The sequence below is a fragment of the Tupaia chinensis genome, unplaced genomic scaffold (genome assembly GCF_000334495.1).
Source record: "Tupaia chinensis unplaced genomic scaffold, TupChi_1.0 Scaffold149831_1, whole genome shotgun sequence".
Taxonomy (NCBI): Eukaryota; Metazoa; Chordata; class Mammalia; order Scandentia; family Tupaiidae; genus Tupaia; species Tupaia belangeri.
In genome coordinates, this window is record NW_006209676.1 from 835,984 (window position 1) to 855,261 (window position 19,278).

General features: G+C 42.3%; 1 protein-coding gene and 1 pseudogene across 1 annotated transcript in view; one reads left to right on the forward strand and one right to left on the reverse strand.

The window, feature by feature from the left end:
• Positions 1–19,278, reverse strand: part of NCK1 (NCK adaptor protein 1) — an 86,977-nt gene extending 67,699 nt beyond the window's left edge. The window contains exon 1 of the mRNA XM_006171539.3: positions 19,156–19,278. The gene's annotated coding sequence lies outside the window, so the exon portion shown is untranslated. The remainder of the gene's footprint in view (positions 1–19,155) is intronic.
• LOC102470475 (40S ribosomal protein S6 pseudogene) overlaps positions 1–19,278 on the forward strand; it is a 36,476-nt pseudogene that overhangs the window by 11,795 nt on the left and 5,403 nt on the right.

Below are 19,278 nucleotides of genomic sequence, written 5' to 3' on the forward strand. Positions count from 1 at the left end.
CCTATGGCAATTTTTTTTTTAAAAAGATGACTACTATAAAAAAAATTTAAGTTTTGATCAGGATGTGGTAAAATTGGAACTCATGTCCATAGTTCATAGTAACATAAAAGAGTACAGCTTCTACTGAAACAATATGTTGGTGGCTCAAAATTTAAAAGTAGAAGGCCAGCATATGGCATAGTGGTTACATCACTGGACTCTACATGGCTGACTGCAGTTTGAGTCCTAGGTCCACTGGCTTGAAAATCACACTGGGCACGTGTGTGTGCATGCCCAAGGTCCCAGGAAGATGGTGGAAAGGGGACTGCATGGCCACCGCCCACCAGGGAGGGGTGATTTTTCACTTTGCCTCTCACCACCTCTGTCTATCGCTCTGGTGAGTGAACATGCTCTATAGCAAAAACCTATAAAAAAAATTTTAGGAGAACCAGTAGATGGCATAATGGTTATGTCGCAGGACTACCACATAGTTAACTGTGGTTCAAGTCCCAGACCTGGTAGCTTCAAACTTACGCTGTATGTCCAAGATCCTGAGAGGAGAATGGAGAAGGGATTACAGTTTGACTGTCCCCTGCCCACCCCCGGGGAGGTGATTTCTCACTTTTTGTCTCTGTCTCTCCAGCAAGTGTACACATCCTAAAGCAAAAATCTCTCTCTCTAAAAAAAAAATAGAATCACCACATAATCTAGTAAATTCCATTTCTACACATATATCCAAAAACTAAAAGCAGGTGTTCAAACAGATATTTACACATCTATGTTCATAGCAACATTATTTGTAATAGCTGAAAGACAGAAATAACCCAATATCCACTGACAGACATACAGATAAACAAAATGTGGTATACACACACAGTCGAATATTATTCAGCCTTAAAAAGGAGGGAAATTTTGACATATTCTACAACATGAATAAACCTTAAGGATAGGCAAGTAAAATAAGCCAGTCACAAAAAGACAAATACTATATGATTCCACTTTATGAGGTACCTAGAGCAAACAAATTCATAAGAAATAAAACAGAGCAGTGGTTGCCAGGGGCTAGGAGGAGGAGAGAATGGAGAGGTATTTAATGGTATAGAGCTTCAGTTCTGCAAGATGAAAAAGCTCTAGAGATTGCATACACAATAATGTGAATGATTATACGTAGTAATACTAAACTCTACACTTAAAAATGGCTAAGGTGGAGCCAGATGGCATGCTGGTAACGTAACTGGACCCATACAGGAAAGGTCCTGAGTTCACTACATGGGACTTCCCAGAGCATGCCAGGAAATCATGAGGTTGTGACCCAGACCGGCTAAGACTGAGGGGTAGATTACAGTATAAGGAACCTATTGGAGGTGGCACTCTTGTTTTCTCTCTCTCTCTCTCTCTCTCTCTCTCTCTCTCTCTCTCTCTCTCTCTCTCTCTCTCTCTCTCTCTCTCTCTCTCTCTCTCTCACACGCACACACACACACACACACACACAGAAGAAATAAACTTTTTAAAAGGGTGACCCCCAAGGGTAAAAAATTTAAGAAGGGGAATACATGGTCCTTCTTGTGCCATGTAGAAGATGAAGTATTTAGTCACTAAATTCAGGACTGAAAAGAAGAAGGGAGACCAGCAGTTGGCATAATGGCTATGTTGCTAGAATCTCATGTAGTTGACCGTGGTGTGAGTCCTGGACCCGGTGGCTTAAACTCACACCGGGCACACGCCCGCGCATGTGTGTGTGCCCAAGATCCCGAGAGGAGAATGGAAGAGAAGGGATTGCAGCATGGTCATCCGCCCTGGGGGGGGTGATTTCTCGCTTTCTGTCTCTGTCTCTCTCTTTCAGGCGAGCACATGCGTCCAACAACAACAACAACAACAACAACAACAACAACAAAACTCTCCAAAAAAAAAAAAAAGAAGAGAAAGTCCTTGCCACTATCACAAAAAACCAGTTGGTGGTGACAAGAATGGTGGTACCCAGATGGTTAAACTTCATAAAATGTCTAGGTATTATCCTACTGAAGATGTGCCTCAAGTGCTTTTGAGCCACAGCAAAAAACCCTTCAGTCAGCACAAGAGAAAACTGAGAGAGAGCCTCACTCCCAGGACCATTCTGCCATTCTCCTTGGATGCCACAGAGGCAAGAGTGGTTTTCCTAAAGCAACTGAGCAGTGGCTTCCTACTTGTGACTGGACTCTGGTCCTCAATAGAGTTCCACTGCACAGAACACACCCGAATTTTGTCATCACCACCTCCACAAAAACTGATATTAGCAATGTAAAAGATCCAATATACTTCACTAATGAGAAGAAAGCTGAGGAACCCCAGACACCAGAAGATGAGCTCTGCAATGCAAAGGAGAAATATGAGATTACAAACAAATGCAAGGTTGTTCAGAAAGCTGTGAACTCACAAATCTTACCAAAAATCAAAGCTGTTCCTGAAGGGACCAGTAGTTGGCGTAATCGCTATGTCGCTAGACTCCCACGTAGTCGACCGCGGTTCGCGTCCCAGACCCGGTGGCTTAAACTTACACCGGGCACGTGTGCGTGCGTGCCCATGCATGCCCAAGATCCCGAGAGGAGAATGGAGGAGAAGGGATTATGGAGTGGCCATCTCCCCTGGGGGCGGGGTGTGTGTGTGCTTTCTGTCTCTCTGTCTGTCTCTACCTGGCAAGCGCATGCGCCCTATAGCAAAAACCTCTCCAAAAAAATAATAAATAAATAAAGCTCCAGGGCTACCTGGGATCTGCATTTGCCCTTACAAATGGAGTTTAGCCTCACAAATTGGTGTTATAAATTTCTTGCCAAGAACCTAGTTAAACAGCTGATACATTTTTTAAAATGGGGGGTGGGGTGGAGGGGAGGTTAAGATGGTAAATTTTGGGACCTGCAGGTGGTGTAGTGGTGAAGTGCTAGCCTCCCACGTGGGTGACTGTGGTTCCATTCCCAGATTCCACAGCTTGAAACTCAAGTCAGGCATGTATGCATGCATGCCCAAAATCCTGAGGAGAATGAAGAAAGGACTGTGGGATGGCCATTGCTCCTGGGGCGTGATTTCTCGCTTTCTGTCCATCTCTTCAGCAAGCACACGTACCCTATAGCAGAAGTCTCTCAAAAAAAAAACAAACAAAAAAGATGGTAAATTATATGCTACGTGTAGTTTACCATAACTTATTTATTTTTTGGGGGGGAGAGATTTTTTGCTATAGGGCACGTGTGCGTGTGCTCGCCAGACAGACAGAGAGAGACAGAGAGACAGAAAGTGAGAAATCACCCCCCAGGGGGGATGGTCACGCCGCAATCCCTTCTCCATTCTCCTCTCGGGATCTTGGGCACGCACGCACACGCGCCCGCCGTGAGTTTAAGCCACCGGGTCCAGGTCTCAAACCGCGGTCGACTACGTGGGAGTCCAGCGACATAGCCATTACACTAACTGCTGGTCCCCCCCATAACTCATTTTAAAAAATCAGTTAAAAGGCCTATAATCAAGTGAGAAGATAATGATAACTTGGACTTGAATAGTCTGATGATACAGGTAGTACAGAATTCAAGATGTATTTGTCAGTAGAAAAGACAGGACTTGCTGGAGGACTATGTGGAGGTTAGCATAAGGAAGAGAAAGGTATCAGGTATGATACCTGCCAGCTAGCTACTGAGTGGAATGGATGGCAATATCATCTACTGAATCAGAAAATACTGAGGAACGGACTGATGTGGGGGGAGGCCACAAGTGCAGTTTAGAAACAAGGCAATCAAGAGTTTGTTTTGGGGGACCAGCAGTTAGCGTAATGGCTATGTCACTGGACTCCCATGTAGTTGACCGCAGTTCGAGTCCCGGACCTAGTAGCTTAAAACTCACGTCGGGTGCGTGTGCGTGCATGCCCAAGATCCCGAGAGGAGAATGAAGAAGGGATTCCGGCGTGGCCACCCCCCAGGTGGTGATTTCTCACTTTCTGTCTCTTTATCTCTGTCTGTCTGGTGAGCGCACGCACCCTATGGCAAAAACCTCTCAAAAAAAAAGAAAGAGTTGGTTTTGGGACCTGCAGTTGGCATAATGTCTATGTTGCTGGACTCCCATGTAGTCAACCACGGTTCGAGTCCCAGAACCGGTGGCTTAAACTCACGCCGGGCACGTGTGCGTGCCTGAGATCGCAGGAGGAGAAGGGATTGCGAAGTGGCCACCCCCCCAGGGGGTTATTTCTCGCTTTCTATCTCTGTCTCCCTCTTTTTGGTGAACGCATGCGCTCTACAGCAAAAACCTCTCTAAAAGAAAAATAAAGTTTGTTTTGATTGTTAAAAAGTCAAGATGTGATAGGCAGTTAGCTAGAAATGAGGGGGCAAAAAAAAGAGAAAAAGGCAGGACATCAGTCCTATCAATCACAACTTATCAGGAGTTGCAACTAGACCCTCTGGGAGAAAAACCTTCCCAATCAGCCCTGGTGCCAGAAAGATTGCTATCTTCCCTCCTGCCATCCCAAATATACGCGCAGAAACTCACCACTGGGATGGGATGCTAGGTCAGCATCCTGATTCCCACTGGGGCAATAAACTGATTGGATAGTTCATCCAAATAAAAATGTGCATACCATCTAAATCCACACTGAGCATGCAGGATTATGTAATTAAATTATTTACCTGTGAGAGATGTGCAGGTGCAGGAAAAAGTCCTCGAATTCCAAACAAAGAAGCCAAACTTCCTCTGCTAAGTATTCATTATCAACTCTCAGAATAAATGTAACATCTAGAGACCAGTAGATGGCATAATGGTTATGTCTCTGGACTCTTATGTAGTGGACCACAGTTAAAGTCATGGACCTGGTAACTTAATACTCACGAAGGGCACATGTGCGTGGCAGGCTCAAAATCCCGAAAGGAGAATAAAGAAGATATTGAGTCATGGCCACCTCCCCAGGGGGAGGGGGGGAGATTTCTCACTTTCTACCTGTCTCTTCTCTCTGGCAAGTGCATGCACCCTACAGCAAAAATCTCTCTTTAAAAAAAAAAAAAAAAAAAAAAGTGACACCAAACCCATCATCCAGTGCAGTTGTTTTTCTATTAAAAATCTTTACTTTTCTATTAAAACTTCTCTTTTCCTACTTTATATATGTTTGTGGTTCTTCATTCTGCATTTTAGGGCAGGTCTCTAATCTTAGAGAATTTAAAGAACCTAGGATTTTACACAATGCAGCTGAACACTCTCATCCAGCTCAACTCTCCCATCCCGTAACAAAGATACTCTTTAAGATATCCAAGTGGCAACATCAAAGAACCGGCTCAACTCATAGAGCAAACTGTATTTTCCAAAGATGACTGCAACAATTATCTCCCAGCCTACTTATGAGATTTAGACCCCCACCTCTCAATGGGGAGGAAGGAGAAGGCCAGCCACTGTCCTCCTCCTTGAATCTGTGTAGGCATATTACATTGGCAGAAGGGAAGTTACACAACTTCCAAGACTGCCATAAAAAGTACTACAGCTTGGGAACCAGCAGTTAGCGTAATGGCTATGTCGCTGGACTCCCACGTAGTCGACCGCGGTTCGTGTCCCGGACCCGGTGGCTTAAAACTCACGCCGGGCGCGTGTGCGTGCGTGCCCAAGATCCCGAGAGGAGAATGGAGGAGAAGGGATTGCGGCGTGACCATCCCCCCTGGGGGGTGATTTCTCGCTTTCTGTCTCTATGTCTCTCTCTGTCTGTTTGGTGAGCGCACGCGCACTACAGTGAAAATCTCTCCAAAAAAAAAAAAAAAAAAAAAAGTACTACAGCTTTTACTGAGCATACCTAAAAAACAAACTTCAAAAGAAAAGACATACAGATATCAGGTATCAACTAACTTCACTATCTTAAAACTTTACTAGAGTCTTTGTTTGCTCAAATCTAGACTTACTCTTCTCTGGCACTCAGCATTTAGGGAATTATTTTTACTAATTACAATTAGATTCCTTTTCTCTTTCTAGAATCTTAACTGCTGTTTCCTCTATTTTTAACCTTAATCCTTCCTTTTTGTAACAAATCACATAATAGCATTCTGGTAAAAGGAGTGGGGAACACATTTTTTGAGACCCTGGATATCTTAAAATGTCTTCATTTGACTTGTGCTTAATTAATAATTTGGCTGGTGAAGAATCCTAGCTTGGGGTCAGCCAGTGGCATGATGGTTAAGGTGACTGGATCCCACAAGGCAAACTGCAGTTTGAGTCCCAGACCTGGCGGCCTGAAAAACACACCAGGCACATGTGTATGCATGCCCAAAATCACAAAATGAGAATGATAGAGAAGAGATCACTGGCACTGGCAGGGCCCTGGGGGGAAGGGGTGGCGGTGATGCTTTCTCACTTTCGCTCACACTCTCTCTGGTGAACGTAAGCTCCCTATAGCAAATTTAACTTTAAAAAAAAAAAAAAAAAAAAAAGATAGTTTGAAGTCCAGTCATGGAAGCACATGCTGGATGACATTACTACAAAGCAACCCCCAGCCTACCCTATATAAACTTGGCTGGCATGCCTCCGTAGTAGGCAAGCTTAGGCAGGAGGATGGCAACATAGTGAGATTATACTTTTTAAAAGAAAAGATTTCTAGCTTGGAAATAATTTCCATCATCAAAATTTTCAGTACACACTCATTGTTTTCTAGTTTGTGAGGCTGGAGTTGACACTTTACCCATCAATGTATTCTGTCTCATGTATTCTAAGCTATCACAAAGACATTTTAGTGTATGTGTGCTCATGAAAGCTGGTTAGCAAGCTACTGTGCCTCAGCTTCGAAACTACTACTTTTTTTTTTTTTCTTTTTTTTTCCCCTCCTGGCATTACCAGAGCCAACTTTGTTATATCTCCTAAGGTAACTTCACTTCCTGGACAGGCAACAGCTCCTCAAAGGTTCAAGTTCTAGCTCTTCCAGGCCACTCTCCAAATATCTGAATTCTAATAATCCCAGCCTCTCCTTTGTTCTTCTAATCCTAGGGATAGCAGTTACTTCCTACTGTGACACTCTGGGATACTGGTGTTCCTTTAGTTACCTCAGTTCTCCAATTACCTAGTGAATTAGTCTTCTAGGGCCACCTTAACAATGTACATAAACTGGGTTCTTAGAACAGGAATCTGTTCCACAGTTCTGGAGACAGAAGTCTGACACAGAAATATTGGCGGGGCCACGCTCCCTCTGCAGGTGCTAAAGATCTGTTCCAGGCCCTCGCCTAGTTCCTGGTAGTCTCAGGTGTTGCTTGGTTCACAGATAAACATCTTCTCCCAGGTCTTTGGCATCTCATATTCAAATTTCTCCAGCTCTTTTAAGAACACCAGTCATACTGGAGTAGGATCCACCCTAACTTGGTTGTCCCATAAAGACACAAAGAAGGTCACAATCTGAAGTAGCATGTATTAGAACTTACTTCAACCACCCTTCCTGCTTTGTGTGTGTAAATGTATTTTGTGGCTTTTTGTTGGGTTTTGTTTATTTGTTTGTTTGGGAGGTTTGCCAGAAAGAACGTGCACTCACCAGGAGCACTTGACAGACAGAAGGAGAGAGAAAGCAAGAAAGCACCCCCACTACCACAAGAAACACTAATGCCACAATCCCCTCTCCTCCATCACACTCCCCTTTCGAGATTTTGGGCATGCATACATACACATCCACCATGTTTTTCAAGTATCTGGGCCCAGGGCTTAAATCAGTCAGTCACGTGGGATCCAGCACCTTAACAACAGGCCATGGGTTGGCCCTAATATACATTTTGGATAAACACAATTCAACCCACAACATCTGGCTAAACAAAGTGGGGTTTTGTTTTGTTTTGTTTTTAAAGAGAGATTTTTGCTATAGGGCACATGCACTTGCTGGACAGAAACAGAGAGACAAGAACAAGAAATCACCCCCCCCAAGGAGTGGCCATGCCACAATTCCTTCTCCTTCATTTTCCTCTTGGGATTTTGGGCACACACACGCATGTGCCTGGGGAGAGTTTCTTTTTTTTTTTTGGAGAGATTTTCACTGTAGGGCGCGTGCGCTCGCCAGACAGAGACATAGAGACAGAAAGCGAGAAATCACCCCCCAGGGGGGATGGTCACGCCGCAATCCCTTCTCCTCCATTCTCCTCTCGGGATCTTGGGCACGCACGCACACACGCCCGGCGTGAGTTTTAAGCCACTGGGTCCGGGGCACGAACCACAGTCGACTACGTGGGAATCCAGCGACATAGCCATTACGCTAACTGCTGGTTCCCATGCCTGGGGAGAGTTTGAAGTCACCGGGTCCGGGACTCAACCCACAGTTGGCCATGTGGGAGTCTAGCGACATAACCATTACACCATCTGCTGGTCCCTAAACAATGATTTATATAAGATTCTGTTTCAATAAGCAGTGTGGTCTCTATTTTCCTGACTAGACCCAAAAGGAAAGTATTCCTATTTTCATTCATTTTTCCAGAATATCCAAAGAATCTCTCAATCTGCAAAATTATGATCCTCAATTCTGGAAATTTTTTGGAGACTAATAATTTCTTCTCTTTTCTGTTCACTCACTGGTACTTTTGTTATTTGCAAGTTGACTTCCCAAGCTGACCTTTATCTTTTCTCACCTATTTTTCATGTTTTCATCTATTTATAAAAGGTCTCCTCTAACTTAAGGCTTCTGTTGAGTGTTTTTTTCTTGGTATTAAGATTTAATTCTCAAGGAGCTCTTTTTCTGTTTTGATTGTTCCAAATTCTTTCTTCCTGCTTTGGTTTCTTACATGAAACTACTTCCTCCGGTGTCTGGTGATCTTTGACTGTCTTGCTCCTATTTAAAAGAGCCCTAAAAGATGTTGTAAATAACATAGTTTCTCCCCTTGGGCTAGAGTTAAGATAGTAAATAATTACTGCGTTATAGAGTTTTGGGGGTTTTTGTTGTTGTTTTTAATGAGAGAAAGCACTCTCTGATGAAGCCTGGCCATGCCACAATTCCCTTTCCTTCATCCCTTCCAAACAGGATCCTGGACACATGACTATGTGTGCCTGGCTTATTTTTCAAACCAGTGGGGCTGGGATGTGAACCAAGGTTAGCCATGTGGGGTACAGTTCCCGCCACACTGTGCTTAACCAGTATGCTATAGAACTGGTCCTTCTGGATTTTCTGAAGACAGAATCTGTGGCAACCCTCCTGCCTCAACTGCCCAGCTGGGACTACAAGTGCACAGAACCTCACACGGCCCTTAGATTGAACGAGAATTAAATCCAAGCCTCTCATGTGATTCTAGTCTGCAGAGCACATGGTCTTAGCAATCCAGGCCACCAGCTGGACCCGAATTTATATTTTCTGGGCATTTCGTACAAACACAATAATACAATATGAAGTCTTGTTGCTTATTCGGCATAATGTATTCAAGGTTTATCCAGGTTATAGCATGTATCATATAATGATTGGCTCTTCCATGTTAATGTTTTCAAGGCTCATCCATGTATCAAGTATTTCATTTCTTTCAACCTCCGAATAATATTCCATTGTGTGGATAGACACTTTATTTAATCACTTGTCAGCTGATGGACATTTGGATTGCTTCTATTTCTTGGCTATTATGACTGAGCTGTTCCTTTTTTTTTTTTTTTTTTCAGAGAGATTTTTGCTATAGGGCACACACGCTCACAAGAGAGACAGAGACAGAAAACGAGAAATTCCCCCCCCCCCAGGGGAATGGCTACACCTCAATCCCTTCTCCTCTATTCTCCTCTTGGGATTTTGGACACATGCACCTGGCCTGAGTTTTAAGCCACCGGGTCTAGGATTTGAACCATGGCTGACTACATGTGAGTCCAGCAATGTAACCATTATGCCATTTTGAAAAATCATAATTTTGACAGTAAAAATGAAAATTGCGGGGACCAGTAGGTGGCGTGGTGGTTAAGGCGCTGGACACTCCCACATGGTCAACCATGGTTCAAGTCCTGAACCTGGTGGCTTGCTTTCTCACTTTCCCTCTCTTTCTCTCTCTCTGTGTCCCTCTCTGGTCAATTAAAATAAATGAATGAATAAAAAAAAATTAATTAATAAAAAATATTTTTAAAAAATGAAAATTTCAACAGAAGTCTTAGGAAATAAAGGAAATCTCCCAAATAAGATAGAGTAAAAAGATGAAAAAAGGGAGAAAAGAGAAATTTAGAAATTAGTCTAAGAGATCCAAAAGGCAGAAATTTTGAGGGGCAGGAAAGGGAAGAGATAAAACTATTGTTATGGACTGAACCATGACCCAACCTACTACCAAATCATACATGGAAACCCTAATTCCTAATCTGACTATATTTGGAGATGGGGCCTCTAAAAAGGTAATTAAGATTAAATGAGGACATAAGGGTGGATGCTAATCCAAATAGAAGTCTCTACAAGAAAAACCATGTGAAGACACACAAAAGACAGCTTGTCTACAATTAAAATACTAAAACGAACCAAGAAAAAGAGGTCTCAGGGGACTAGCAGATGGTGTAATGGTTACGTGGCTGGACTCCCACATAGTCAACCATGGTTCAAATCCTGGATATGGCAGCTTAAAACTCAGACCGGGTGTGTGTGAGTGCATGTGCACCCAAAATCCCAAGAGGAGAATGGAGAAGAAGGGACTGTGGCATGGCCATCCCCCCACCCCCACCCCACCAGGAGGGTGGTAATTTCTCACTTTCTGTCTTTCTGGCCAAGCACATGCACCCTATGGCAAAATTATCTCTAAATTATCGAGTCCTGGACCCAGATGCTTGAAAGTCACACCATGCATGCCCAAAATCCCAGGAGGAGAATGGAGAAGGGACTGCAATGTGGCCATCATCCTTGGAGGGTGATTTCTCACTTTCCCCTCTCACTGTCTCTATCTCTTTTTCTCCAGCAATCTCCAGCAAGTGCCCTCACCCTATGGCAAAAACCTTTAAAAAAAAAAAAAAAAAAAAAAGAGGCCTCAATCAGAAATTGATCATGATGGAACCCTGATCTTGGACTTCTAGTCTCCAGAACTGTGAGAAAAACTGATGTCTTGTCATTTAAGTCATCCAGTCTGTGGTATTTTGTTATGACAACCCTAGCAGACTAATACAACTATCAATGAAATTTTCCCAAAACTAAGGAACATAATTTTTAGATTTCAAAAGTACATCAAATATTCAGAAAAAATAAATTTAAAATAGATGTACACCAAGTTGCATCCTCTTTAAATTTCAGAATACAAGAAATACAAAATTCCAGAAAGACAAAAATGGCTTTACAATGAAGAATCAGAATGTCTTCAGAATTCTTGAAAATATGGTTAGGTTGAAAACAATGAAGCAATGGCTTTGGAATTTTGAAGGATTATTATTTCTATCCTAGAATTCATTAACCAACCAAATAAAGTGGGAAGACAAAAAAAGTTTCATTAATGCAAAACCTCAACCTTGCAGGGAAATCTACTGTGTTATAAACCAAAAAAAGAGGAGGGAAAAAAAAGAAAGAAAAGCCTGTACTTACATGATTCACTGGAAACATGGTATTTAACAAAGGAGAAAAACAAAGGGAGTAACCTGTCTTATGGTAAAAGGAGAAATCCCAGAAAACTACTATACACTAGTCACAAAGGGCTGGTTCAAGATAGAGATAACACAATTTCATTCTCAGGACTACACAACCCTGGGGACCAGCAGTTAGCGTAATGGCTATGTCGCTGAACTCCCACGTAGCCGACAGCGGTTCGAGTCCCGGACCCGGTGGCTTAAACTCATGCCCGGCGCTTGTGCATGCATGCCCAAGATCCCAAGAGGAGAATGGAAGAGAAGGGATTGCGGCTTGGCCATCCCCCCGAGGGAGTGATTTCTTGCTTTCTATCTATCTGTCTCTCTCTTTTTGGTGAGCGCATGCACCCTATAGCAAAAAAACCTCTCCAAAAAAGAAAAAAGGGAATATACAATCCCCCTGCCAATGAAATTTGTAAGTCCACAAAAAGACTTCAAAATGAATGTTCACAGCAGCTTTATTCATAACAACTAAGGCCAAAAACCAGGGGCAGGGTAGCAGGATGGTTAAGGAGGCTGAATCTCACATGACCAACAGTGTAGTTCCAGTCCCAGACCTGGAAGCTTGAAAGACATGCTGGACACATTCACCCATGCTAAGAAGCAGCATCAACTAGCACGTGTGGTGGTGGCTTGGTGCTAATGCATACTTAGTTAAAATCCTAAGAGAAGAATGGAGAGGGGATTGCTACATGGTCATCCCCCTAGAATAGTAATTCCCCATAGAGGGTTGCTTTCTCTCTCATGCACTCACATGTGCGCACACCCTATGACAAAAGAAAAAACAAAACACTAAAACCAAATGTCCATCACTGGTAGTTTTTTAAAATTGTATTATATATTCATCCAACAGAATACTACCATCAGTGAAAGAGAATTATGCTGCATAAATGATTCTCAGAAACACAATGTTAAGTAAAAGTAGCTATCCAACGGTTACATCACTGGACTCTCATGTAGCCCATAATAGTTTGAATCCTGGGCGTGGAGGCTTAAAACTCTTGCCAGGCACATGTTTGTACATATCCAAGATCCCAAGAAGACAATGGAGAAGAGACTGTAGCCTGGCCACCCACCCTGGGGATGATTTCTTGCTTTCTGTCTGTCTTTCTGTCTCTCCAGTGAGTGCCCACGCCCTACAGCAAAAAAAAAAAAAAAGAAAGAAACTCTCTTTAAATAATAAAAAAGATAGCTATCCAGCTATCCATAGGCATACATACTGTCATATTAAGCTCAAAAAAGGCAAATATAATTTATAACAGAGATCAGATTAGTAATTAGCTTGATGGAATAGGGAATATTTGCTGGGATGGGACAACAGGAGAGGCTTCCAGAGGACTGGAAATGTTTTACATGTTGCTCAGAGTGATAGGTATGTATGCATATGTCTACTTGTCGTTGGAAAAGTCATGATACATTTTTGCATAGGAAAATGGGGCATGACGTTTCCAACGACCCATTACACTTAAACTTGTGCACTTCACAACAATTTAAAGATACATTCTCAAACAAGTTTAACAAAATTAATGAGATTTTCAATTGTATCACACAACAGGAATTGAAAAGAAAATTGTTTAAAGCCTTATGCACAAAACATTTTTATTTCAGAAAGATTTACAATAGCTAAACACACACATTTGGAAATAACATTTAATAAATGAACACCATGTCAACTCTGCATTTCTCCGGTATAAGAAACTGACATTTGGCATGTTTCTGTTACTAGCAGCCAAACTTACCACTAATTACTGTAAGGAAGCCATCTGCCCAGAGGGAAGACTACAGGAACAAGTCCCAAGGCCAAAAGAGAGCTTGGCTATTAAAGGTCCAAAGAGGAAAGGAAGAATGGCAAGACATACAGCTAGACACAGACAAAAGCCAAATCATGCAAGGTCTTTTTAAAAACATGAATAGAGATGAAAGGAAACGTAGCAAAATAAACCTCAATGATCCAGTGGGGTTAAAGGAGCCAGATGCTACATGACAGCACAGTTCAAATTCCAGCCCCAGCAGCTTGAAAAACATGCTGGGCACATGTACCTGTGTCCAAAATCCCAATGAGATAGAGAAGAGATTGTGGTGTGACCACACCCCATCAAAGCAGTGCTTTTTCTCTCTGGCAATGGGGAAAAAAAAAGGAAAAAGAACTGACTTCATAAGACAGTAGAATTGGTGGGATGGGGAGGGACTGTACACGAAACAGCCTAGAAGTTTCTAAAATTTTAAATATTATTAAAGAGCATATAGTTGGGGGGACGGCAGGTGGCATGGTGGTTAAGGGTGCTGGACTCCCACATGGCCGACCATGATTCAAGTCCCAAACCTCATGGCTATATAGTTGGTTACTTGAGAGTGACAAAGTATTTCACATGAAGTTTTTCCAATGCCTCTTTAATTGAAAATTATCAAGTCTGTAAAATCTTTCTGTATCTGACTGCCCCTGCTTTATTTAATTGGTCTGAGAAAAATGGGCATCGTTCATACTATAGCCAAAGTCAACCTAGCAATCCTTAGGTATAATTTTAGGAATAAGGAAGAAGAAAATCAGTGTTTCAACAGTTTATTTTCACTGGTTATTTAAACAAAAACAAATTATTAACCAAAAAGAAGAAAAACAGCTTCTACCTTGTTTCAGACCAAAAGAGTAAATATTCATTTCCAGAGAGATTTCATCTGATAGTTTTCTATGCTGTTTTACACCATTTAACTCGTGCTATAAATATGTTTAAAAAAAAAAAAAAAAAAACACAAGGGGGGCCGGCAGATGACATAGCAGTTACGTTGCAAGACTCCCACGTGGCTGACAGCAGGTTCAAGTCTCAGACCTGGCGGTTTAAAACTCACACTGTGCATGTGTGTGTGTGCACGCGCGCACGCCCAAAATCCCAACAGAAGAATTCCCCCCTGGGGGCGATTTCTAGCTTTCTATGTCTGCTCTCTGTCTCTCCAGCGAGCGCACACCCCCGTAATAAAAATCTCTCCAAAAGAACAAAAAAACAAAGTAGAGCCAGACTAGTGGTACAGCAGCAGTAAAATGCAATGCGCTTTACAAGGCCAACCTACATATGGGGAGGTCCTACATTCACACCTGAGTATGCCACGTACACATGTGCCCATGACCCAGAGATGCTGACACTGGGGGTTGGTTGTGCTGTCAAGACTCTGTTGGGAGATGCTCTCTTTCTCCCTGTCTCTCTCATACTCATGGAAAAATTAAGTACGCCAGCAGATAGTGTGGTTGTTAAGGCACTGAACTACCACATGGACAACCACGGTTTGAATCCTGGACCTGGCAGCCTGAAAACCATGCTGGGCATGCACGCATGCATCACCAAAATCCCAGGACAAGAATGGAAGAGGAAGAATCGCGGAGTGGCCAACCCCCTGGGGGGCTGATTTCTCACTTTCCCTCTATCTTTATCTCCCTTTGACAAGCATGTGAGTCCTATGGCAAAAACCTTAAAGAAAAAGAAAAATATCAAGGTAACCCTAAGTTGCTTCTAACAGAAACTTTCGAATTATGAGGGAAAAAACAGGGCCAGCCAGGTGAAATGGTAGTTAAGGGAGCTGGATCCCACATGAGTGACTCCATGGTTTGAGTCTCCCACCCAGCAACTTGAGAAACATGCCAGTGCATGCCCAAAATCCCAAGAGGAAAATGAAGGGACTGTGGCATAGCCATTCCTTCTGGGGGAGGTGTTTCTCATTTTTCCTCTCTCTCCTTCCAGCCAGCCATACATGCTTATAGCAAAACCCAAAAAAGAGGAAAAAAAAAGTGTGAAGAACAAATATATAAAAAGTTCTCTAACTCCTCAAAATGGAACGAATAATTTTTTAGAATATTTTGCTCAATAAGCAAATGTACAGCTTGTTCTTTTTTTTTTTTTTTTTGAGAGATTTTCGCTATAGGGTGCGTGCGCTCGCCAGACAGACAGAGAGAGACATAGAGACAGAAAGCGAGAAATCACCCCCCAGAGGGGATGGTCACGCCGCAATCCCTTCTCCTCCATTCTCCTCTCGGGATCTTGGGCACGTACACACACGCGCCCGGCGTGAGATTTTTAAGTCACCGGGTCCGGCACGCGAACCGCGGTCGACTACGTGGGAGTCCAGCGACATAGCCATTACGCTAACTGCTGGTTCCCTACAGCTTGTTCTTGACAGATGAACAAGATGACAAAAAGCAGCAAAATGTGAATGTGTTACTGTTCTAGCACTCAAAACGAGAAGAAAATTTAGTTAAATCATTACATCTAGTCCTCTGTTGAGCCTCTAGATTTCCTCCAAACCATTATATTGTTTTGCACCTACTTTCAAGGCCTCTAAAAATTCATTCTCTTTAAGAAGATATTCAAACAAACTATAGCAGTAAAATTCATGAGGAGCCATGCAAATCTTAAAAGTTTTTAAATCAAGAACTTTTTAATCTATATCGGAAGGCATAAATACTGTGCAGCCCCCAGTACAAACATTACAAGAGATGAGAATAGTAGTTTCATAAATACACACAATGTGAGCAAGGAGATCAAAGTTTGACTCAGCTCTGACCCCCATCTCTAGTCATTATCTACAGATTTCAGTTTATCTATGAGACAGAAGGTTTCCCATCACTCCAGCAATAATTGAGTACACATAAGATTAAACACCAGGAGGATGGCAAAAATATACACTATGGGTTCAAAGAAAACAGGAAACAGAAACCTTTAGGAGACTCTACCAAAGGGGCCAATGGGTGGCATGGTGGTGAAGGTGTTGAACTCTCACATGGCCAACCACAGTTCTAAGTCCCAAACCCAGTGGCTTATAAATCCAGAATAGAGAAGAAGGGATTGTGGCATGGGAAATATTTTGTCACTTTCCTCTCTCTTTCTGGCAAGCAGAGAGACAGACATGCCCTATGGCAAAGACCTAAAAAAAAAAGGCTATACTTAAGAACCAAAAACAAAATTTCAACAAAATCTTACATTTACTACTTAGGAAATTTAGGGTGGGAAAAAAAAAAGTTGTTGGGGCCAGCAGGAGGTATGGTGGTTAAGGTGCCGTACTTCCACATGGTCAACCACGGTTCAGTCCTAGTCTTACTAACTTGCTTTCTCTCCTGCTCTTTCTCTCTGGTGAGTACATGTGCCCTATAGTAAATTAAAGTAATAATAAATACAATTAAATAAATAAATATTTTTATAAAATAGGTAGCCAATGCATAAACATCCAAAGTCTTGATAAATATTGTATGAAGGTAGACAATCTCAAAGTATAACGGAGAATAAGAGATTGGTTGAGTTAGGACAGATTACTCCTATAAAGAAACAGTGCTGGCATTAGAAGAATAGATACTGAGCAGACTGTCAGAAGGCTATGAATTCGCAACTACACTCTAAAGATAAGAGAGCTATGGCTTATTTCTGATTACCTTTTGAACAGCAAGAGTGTGTTCAAAGCATTATTTTAAGATTTAGGCAGCAGACAAGACATACTGAGTAAGGAGAAAAGTCAGGCAGAAAATCTAGTTAAAAGATAATGTGTAGCCCAGACATAAAAAATTAAAATGGGGTAAAAATGTAAAGGAGCAGATAGTTGGAAGAAATTTTTAAAAATGGACAAAAATAGTCCAGTCTTGTTAGCCAGGCCTGGGTGATATCAGTTGGTAGCTTGCCAGACTAGTGCTAGAAGCTACGCAGCTAACTGCCGGTTCTGATCACTGGCCTGGTCGCCTAGAATACAGGCCTGGAAAACACTGGGCACTTGTATGCCCAGAATCCTAATGAGCTGTAAGGGATTGTGGTGTGATTGAGCTGTGTAGAAGGTCCTTCTCACATATGCACACTGACAAGTATAAACAAAGTTGAGAATGGTTCAGACCTAATTGTTGCCTTAATTAATCTTTAAATGTCATATCTGGCCCTGTCAACAGTCTTCCTCAAACAGGAGAGTATTTATGTAGAATTTGTTAAATGTTCAGTGATTTCAAAACCTCTCCTGTTTTACTTTCGACTAAATTTCCTGGAGTAAGTAAATAATATTTGGGAGGCCAGCAGATGGTGTAGTGGTTACATAGCCCAACTCCCACATGGACTACGATGGTTGGAGTCAGAGACCCAGAAGCTTGAAACTCACACTGGGCGTGTGTAAATGCATAACCAAAATCCCAGGGGAAGAATGAACTGCAACATGGTCATGCCCCCTGGGGTGTGATTTCTCATTTTTTTGTCTGTTTCTCTCTCTCTCCAGCAAATACACATGCCCTATAGCAAAAATCTCTCTAAAAAAATTGGGTGTTTTTCCACATGATAAAGGTAAGTAAATTGGAAAAAGTATTAATTATTAAACTATGACTTAAAAAAAATGGGATACAGGGTCAGGTTATAACTTAGTGGTTTATGAGAGCCAGATCCCTTGGTTAGAAAACACACCAGGTATCTGTAGTTAAATGCTCAAGATCCCCATGTGATGGAGAAACAGAGGAGAGGGGATTATGGTGTAACCAGGACCCAATGGGGGTGCTTCCTCTCTCCCCCCACCTCCTAGGCAATTCAAATAGAAAGTAACTGTATTCATTAAGTTATCTCCCTAAGAAATGATTTACAACAATTGGCACATATCAATCTTCCTTTAGCTTTAGAAGGGAAGTTGACAAAAGTTCAAAAGAAAAATAGGAAACCCTGAGGCATGATATATCTCTTGATGTACATTTCAAGTTTTATTTATATAGACCAAGAAGCACTGGGAAAATCTGAAGATAATGCTCATAAAAATAAGGCAAACATTTTAAAATTGAGTATGTGAACAAACAGCTGAGTAGATTCTGCAGACTGTGCTTTTAGATATGGTCAATAACTACAGGATACAATTTTCCCAAAGAAAATCCCAAAGCTTGTGGTCAAGATGAAATGAAAGTACTACTTGATCAATGCATACTTCTTGAGCTATGACCAAGTTGAAAGTGGGATGTCTATTTAAGACTGACAATTACCAAACAAGCAAAACTTTCTTTTTACTTTTTGACTTTGCTAAACTAAAGGTTTAAACTTTAGGCATTATTTCCAGGTCCTTAAGAAACAGCTATGGCTGGTTTGTCATAAATCTACCAAACTTAAGATTCTAAAATTGAGTATCTCTTACAACACCTAACCATTTAGGCCAGACACTGCGCTCCTTTGCTCCCCACGCAAAAGGGGTTAGAACATTCTCCTTAATCTCATTCGGTCATAACTCCTAAGGCTTCCTACCTAATCTACCAAGTATAAACTAACGGGCAAGATGACTTTCAGGTGACTTCCAGTTCGACATTAATTGAGCACCTACATTATGATTCTCAGTCCTGAATAAAACTGTGCTTCCCCAGCTTTTAACGGCTAATTTAAGTTGCGTGGAAACACAGAAAAACGATTACAAAAACAACCTGTGATGATGATCCTTTTTGTACTGGACACATTACAACTCAAGTCAAAAGCTGGCAAGCCCCAAGCACTCTGTACGAATCCAAAGCAGGTCCATATGATTAGAGTAACACTCCGATTTCCCCAGAACGAGAAAAAAAAAAAAAAAAAGGCGCTGGGGGGAGGGGGCGGGCGCGTCCCAAAGATGCCCACACTCCACGGAGCACGGCCGCCGCCCCTCCTTCCCCTCCACTCCGGTGCAGGTGAGAGCGCCCTTCCTTCGCTACCTCGTCCCTACCTTCCCGGCCTCGGATCAGGCCACCACTGGCAAGAGGACTTCTGGAGGAAGCCGACCGGGAAGCACGCTTCCTTCCCTACCACGTCCCGGCCTCCAGCCTGGCAGGGCGGCCGCCGGGCGCTC